Raw genomic sequence first — 7,603 nt, forward strand, 5'->3', positions numbered from 1 at the left:
TTTGGCTTGCAGGACATATTTGTAACTGTGTAGACACTTATTTGGATGCAGTTCAGCAGCATGTAAATTCAGAACATGGATGTGTGCCAGTGGCAGGGATGAAAAAACATCTCAAGGAAGCAAGCTGTTACTCGGTAGCCGTTGCTGTTTCCTTTGCTTGCTAGCTCAGTGCTCCCTATAATTTCACAATGATGAAGAACTGGAAGGAACCTGTAGAGATCATCTGATCTGTAATCCTGCAGAGGGATAAATTCAAACTGACAAGGATAGACATCTGTCAGCAATGATCTAGTATCACCTTAAAACATTTTTTTAAAAGGAAATTCCATGCCCTCCCACAATATTCAGTATCTTTGCACCTAGACAAGCTTTTCCTAATGCTGAATTTGAAATAACTTTTCATATAAATTGAGACATTTTCTTCTTTTTCTTTCTACTGTGGTCAGAAGGAACAGATATTCTTCATTGGAAAGTTGACAGTTAATTGCCTCTCAACCTCCACCTCTTTCATTTACAGTGCCAAAAGCACTTTCTCAGATCAGAGCAGCACTGAGGGCAGTATAATAATCATGTTCCATAGGTTGCATATAACTTTTCTCACTTTGCAATTGCCTCCCAGTCCCGACTCACATTTAATCCGTAATCCACCATGAACGTGAAGCACATCTACCTGCACTATTTCTTCAAGATTTTAGACCATTTCTCTGACTTGTCAAGATAATTTTGAATTCTAATCTAGTCCTTCAAAGGTTTTCACTGGCACAGGCTGCCCAGAGAAGCTGTGGGTGCCCCACCCCTGGAGGTGCTCAAGGCCAGGCTGGATGGGGCTTTGGGCAGCCTGGTCTGGTGGGAGGTACCCCTCTGCGTGTCAGGGGGTTGAAATTAGATGATCTTTAAGTTCCCTTCCAGCCCAAACCATTTTGTGATTCTATGACTCTTAGTATGCTAAAAATCAAGTGTTTTCTTTCCTTGGGTGTATACATCATTTCCAAGACAAAATTTTAAAACCTTCATATTTAGGATGCATGGTCTTAAGAAAGAATGTTGTTAACTCAGAGCTATTACTTCACATACATTGATAACTTGGATACAGGAAGTCTATTGATTATCTTGGCTGAAAAACAGAAAAGGTAATTATTATTTAAATCACTTATATAATATCACATCTATTTAAATATTTTAATATATAAAATCATATTTGGGGACATGGAGGGGGAGAGGGACAAGGAGAATGAAAATAATCTTCCAAAACTTATTTGTAATGTAAGGTGTTATCTTTCTGTCAATGTCAAAAAAGAGACTGTAGAACAACATTTTTGATTTATTCCTTTTTGTCACTTTTCAACCAATGAGAAAGCAAAGAGGGCTCATATACTCTAGGCACAAAAAGTGATTCTGCCTCAGGCCTTATCCTCTCCCCTTTTCTTCTTCACATCATTCTTAACTGGACAAGTATGTTTAAGCCATGTTTTAAGAAAGCTGCTACAGTATTATCTTGTGGAGAACACGTTTTGATGTCGGCCAGAAGGTCACAGAGCTACTGTATTAGCACATGGTCTCTGATCCTACAGTGTTTCTGTCTATGCTCTTCTGGCTTCTCCCTTGCATCTCCACTTCATGCATCAATTCAAAATATACTTGGTGAGGATTTGGATGTCTTTGTAACAATTGGCCTTTTGTTATTCAAAACCAGTTTATATTTAAATGAAAAAGGTACTAACCTTAGATGATATTAAGCATCTCTTGTGTACTAGACAATGTGGTAAGAATTTTTAATACATTCATAATACATTCCATGTCTGGAACATTTTATTTTTAATACATTCATAATACATTCCATGTCTGGAACATTTTATTTATTTATTTATTTCAATGACGCATTATTACCTCTCCTGAATGAACAGCTTCTGGATATCTGGATAAATAATAATGGTCTTTTCAGCAATTATTTCTGGAAACAGTAAGAAAATACTTCAGGCTTAGACCTCAGAGAATTTAAAAGCAGAAATCTATCAAAGAATAACAACTCTTGTTTGTTTGTTTGTTTTGCAAAACCTAACCTTAAGAAAATTTAGAGAATAGTTCCTATCTGTTGGTAACACACCTTGATGTCTGCAAGCATTCCCCAGGATGCCTCACATCAACAGTCCATGTTCAGTTGATGTGTTTAATTAGGTGCATGGTTATATATATGGTATATTTGTGGGTGCCTGTGCCAATATGAGAACAAGGAACATGGAGAAAAAGTAGTATTACTAAGACCTGGACTTCTTAAGTGAAGAATTGATCTGCACTTCTCATGACCACGTGTTAGGATTCTTTTTTATGATTTTAATTTTGGCTAGGTTTGGGTTCCACCCAGATTGCTGCAGACACCAGCAGACTGGTATCTGTAATGAGTTGTTCATAAAGAGCCTGCCAGCTGACTGTAATGAGCCTGCCGGTCCTTGACACAGAGCAGCACATCAGGCACGGATGGCTCAGCTGTAGCCTTTCAAAAGATGAGACCTGTTATTTGTGCGTGCTTGCACCAGAGACACAGTTCAGAATGCGCACAGCCTGGTGCGCAGGGTAGGCAGACCGCTCAGCTCATTCCAGCAGGGGAGAAACCTGTCAGCACCATCTTTATGAACTACAAAGTGGTGATAAATTTGGGACTTCTCCTACTAGTCCATTTTCCTAGCACACAGGCAAGTCATGCAATTTAGGGAAAATACAGACTTGTTTGTGCAAGGTGGTGTAGATTTAGGGCAAGCATAACTGGTGTTTTCTAGTTGCTATAAATCTCCTTAATGAAGTATAAGGGAAGGTATGGAATTTGCTTTGTTTTCCCCTATATCTTTATGGGGAAGTGCACATAAGTTTTCCTTATGGGGAACTTCCTATAAGTTCCCAGTATTTTCCTTGGCAACATTTCCCAAGGTGTGTTGCCTTGACTCCCTTGAGGTTGTGTGCTGGGTGAGGGAGGGAAACATGGAGGGAAGAGGGACACAAAGGGAAGGTAAAAACCAAGCTGCCTGACCTGCACATCCATACCTTAATATTTAACTTGCAAATTACATATTTGTAGCTGTGTTGTCTGAAATGTATTTACCCAGCTCATTTCAGTCATAGTTACGTTTATGACTGGTTTACTTTGTGCTAGCCTCCCAAAATCAAGGCAGGCTCTTTGTATGTCTCTCTGCACCATGAGAAGTGTACTCTGGTGAAACACCTTGAGTACAAAACACTGCCAAATGAGTTTGAGAAAACAGTGCCTCTTCAGAGATAGGTCTTGAATCTATGCCATTGCTCTGTTATTCCCACGGCATCTGCCAGACATCAAAAAACATTGGGCATAAGGATCTCTCCTAGGACCTACCTCTCCTACTCTTGCAGGTAGTAGAAAGTGTCCCTCATTTATTTGCTCTCTTTGTGAAAAAGTTTACTTCGTCAGTCACCATCAGTGACTGGGAAGTATGTTCCCTCTGTTGGTCCTCAGACAGACCACCCTGTATCTCATTCAGGCTTTGCTTTACGACAAAAGGAAGTTTTCCAGGAGCACAAATAATCAGACCTCCTGCGCTCCTGTTCCCTATTGCCTAGAAGAAGACCTCCTCCATCCTTTGGCTCCTCACTTCTCCATCACACCTTTCAGTGTGTATTTACTTTGGTAATATGTATTTTTTTAAAAAAATTGCAATAGTTAATATCTGTTTTCTCTTTTATTTCAGCTACCCTTATGCAATAGGGACAGGTTTGCACTGGAGAGTCTCCTTCTCATGGCAGCCCTTGGCTTTACTCCTAGTGTTGTTTCTGGTTTTTGCCTGGCCTGCTTTTGCCCCACGTGGGTCTGCTTCTGCCATATCCCATTTGCTTCCAGACTAATAGTCCAAAAATCTCCTCTTAAATCATTGCCCATTGAGTTTTTCTTCTTTCCTTCTTCCTGGGGTCTCCTTTTACTACAAAGCCTCAGTAGTCATTTTCCAGGAGTCAGAGTTTCTAAATCACAGCTAGCAATCACAGCAAGTTGACCCTCACAAAGTTTTACCTTTTGGACGTAAAGTTCACTCTCTGAAGCTTCCAGGTTTTGAGGGAGAGACATCATATCTGTGACACATCTGGAAAAACAGCTAGCACATTTTGACTGTTACTGTAACATAAAAATAATATATAATAGCAGCAACAATCAGATCATGTTATCTAGACAGCAAGATTTATTTTTTTTTTTAAGAAAATAAAAATAAATGTCTTAATATATTGAAGACAAAGGTAGGCACATTGCTTTTTATGCAAGCCAGTTGCTATCTGAAGTGCAAAAAACCCTTATTTATAACTGAATGAACTTCAGCAAGTTTCACTTTGGATTACCTTCAAGATTAGATAACTGTAAATTATGAAATAATAGCAAAGAGAACATTATGTCCATGGATGTCATTTTAGAATATAATCCTTCCCAGGTTATTGCAAGAAAAAAGCTGTACCCTAGCAGGGGTTAGTATCAAAGGTGTAATTCAAAATGGGAAAAACAAACCCAATGATTTTTAATGAAAGACATTTTTTAAATAGGCTAAAAGATAATTTTATTCAAAAGATTTTGTGTTCTTTAAATATCTTCTTCTCTGTACAGTATTTCAAGTATACCAGTGGGCTGGATAAAAGAGTCACTGAATTAATAATGCCTCTTCAGCTTGAAGTTAGTAGGTCTTTACCATAAAGTGAAAGGTCTAATATCTTATTCGTCCTTCTCTTAAAGAGAAAAAAAGAAAACCTTATAGTTGTACCAAATCATTATACGATGTGGTTAGTATTCATAGTCTCCCTTGTATTGTCATCTGTCCAACAAAAATAAACATCCTGGGTCTCTTGGAGGACATGGTATTTGTCACATCAAGCCTATGATCAAAAGTGAGCTAAAGTGGCTTCACGGAGTGCATGATTTACAAAAAGCCCTAAACAAAGCATGCAGATAGTTTGTGCTCTACCTATTGGCATACACAGTGCTGACTGCAATGTGGGTTTACAGATGAAACCTTCCATTACAGAAGGTTCTCAGAAAAGAGAAAACACAGATGGAAATTCACAATGCCACCTTTGATGACATGCATCTATCTCCCAGTGCTGCTGTGCTCCCAAAGCTCCTACCCAGTGGCCATACAGCCCCCCAGGTGCATTAGGGAGGGCTATGGCTTCCCCTGGGGCCATCGATCACGTAAGTGGCTCAGAGAGAGCCTCAAAACTGAAATTCATGATGCAGGACTCTTCTTCAAATAGGGCTTTATAGATAACCATCGTGTAATTATACAGCCAGAGTTTTCCCCTGGGGAGGGGGCTCAGCACCACAAGTTTAGAGTGACACACCTGAAGTCTGTCTGTGTAATCTTAACAAATTCCAGCAGTGCTGTGCTGAGCTGTAGAACATGTAAAAAAATTCTGGAAACCTTATTTTATTTTATTTTCAGCTGTGTTTATATATGTGTGTATATATGTATATGTGTATATAAAATGCCTAGCAGTTCTTACACATAACTTTGTGTTACCTGAAATCTAGCATTTTAAATTTAAACTCAATATGTAACTGACTACGTGGGAGCAACAATGAATTTAATTACAGATTCTTTTCTTGCATATTTGCATATGCTTAAGCAGAGATACTTTTATTGATAACCTGAAGGCCAGGAGGTTGGTTGAAAGGCGAGTAATTGAATTGGTACCTGTTGCTAGAGCTTCACTGCTTTATGGAATAGCAGCCAGGCTCAGGGCTCCTTCTTGGCTATCTATTAGGTGATATTTTTTCTTGTACTGCTTATAGAGTGAGTTGCAGTCTCACCCACAACCAGTGTCCAAAGAGGAAGAGGTGTTTCAAAAAAAACTTTCTCCTTTGTTTTATGCTGACAAAAAAGAAAAAAAAAGAAAAAAAAAAAAAAGCAGAACATTTTTTTTTTTTCTCTCTCTCTTTCCTATTCAGGAATCTCCTGGCATATAATATTATACATTTAGCACTTGGTTAGGGTGTGGGCTCAAATATGCTACCCCTGTAGCATTTTATATTGCATGATTATAGCAGCAATATGGAAAGCTGAACTTTGAGGCTTTGCAAGTGGGAAAGAGGATTCTGACCTCAAACAAAACTGTTTTCACTCACACCCTGTCACCCACATAATCACAAGCTCTGAGTCGTGTGCATCCATGTAATCTGGACAGCGTGCAGGCACCAAGGCATAAGTGTCCAGGCGGTCTGGCCAGGTGTCCTGGCAGTGGCCTAGAGGACAAAGGACATCAGCAACTGAGTCTTTGAGATCACTTCATAGCAGACATGGAAAAAGTTCTGTACCTGCCATGCACAGGCTGTACTCCCCATGAGCTCACATGGAGGGGTTTTGAAGTGACAGGCTGGTGCTGCCTGGTTCCTTCCCAGCACCTCCACGCTTGATGCACTGGCCTCAGCGTAACCCCTGGTATAGTGGCTGCAATAAGAAAAAATAAAAAGGTACTAGATATAAATCTGGAGTAAATATGCTGGTGAGTCCGTGTGTTCATGCTGTTTTTCTACCATCTCCTTTTACAGTTTCAATATAGTTCTGTGTTTTATCCCCAAAAACAGGAGTAGATTTAGGTTCCCAGCACACATAACATACAAAACATTGCTGAAGGAATCACTTGGACTTACGTTTGACATATCGGTCTTGAGACTTGGTCTCACTTTATATTTCTATCAGATGCTGAAGCCCTTCAACGTCTGATTGACTGATTTTCCTGTGCTTAAAATAACAGTTTTGTGTAATGTGATCTTTGTTTTAACCCTTCCCAGAAGGTGATGAAGAGAGCCAAACTTTGAAGTTTTGTAGAGTGTTTTCTTTTGTTTGTTTGTTTTATAATTATTATTCTGTTATTATTTTTTTTTTTACAAGAGGACTTTAGCTGGAAATCAACAACATACATGCATGCACACACACCAGTAAAACTCATGTAGAGCTTCACACTTTTTTTTGTATGAGTTTTGTCTAAGTTTTGTCCTCACTGAAGACCTGACTGAGTTTGATGGATGCAGCCTCTAACGATAAAAGTCCCTAAACCCCTGTATTCCTACAGTCATTCTCCAAGACTGTTACTGGCCACAGTATACACTGTGGACTACAAGGCTGTCTGATCTAACCAAATAATTGTTGTCTGATAACCAAATTCACTGGAACTTTGTTCCGGTATATTATATTATTTGAAGCCTCTAGGTCCTTCAGCGGTCTCCAGGTCAGAAATTTGTGTTAAGAAGACTTAGAGGAGAGAAAGATCAGTCTCCTTGGGTGTCCCGAGCAGTTTTGCCATAATCAGGACCCTTTTTAATGTAAAATATTTGAACATTTTGCGTTGCTTCCAGTTTGTACCATTAGATGGCAACCCCTCCCCGGGTAAATCTGTGCCGGCTGACAGCTGAGGGAGACGGATGAAAAGCCGAATTTCAGTTCCTGTTCTTAAATGCCTTCCAAACCCCAGGCTTAGATACTGTTCCTGGCTTGTGCGGGGGGAGCTGGCAAGCCTCAGCCAGTCCCAGCGTGATGCCTTGGGACCGCTGCCCACCTCCTGCTTCACCCTGGCTTAGGCAGGAGTTGGGTTATCGTGTTGCTAC

This window comes from Oxyura jamaicensis, chromosome 3, assembly GCF_011077185.1.
Source record: "Oxyura jamaicensis isolate SHBP4307 breed ruddy duck chromosome 3, BPBGC_Ojam_1.0, whole genome shotgun sequence".
NCBI classification, from domain to species: domain Eukaryota; kingdom Metazoa; phylum Chordata; class Aves; order Anseriformes; family Anatidae; genus Oxyura; species Oxyura jamaicensis.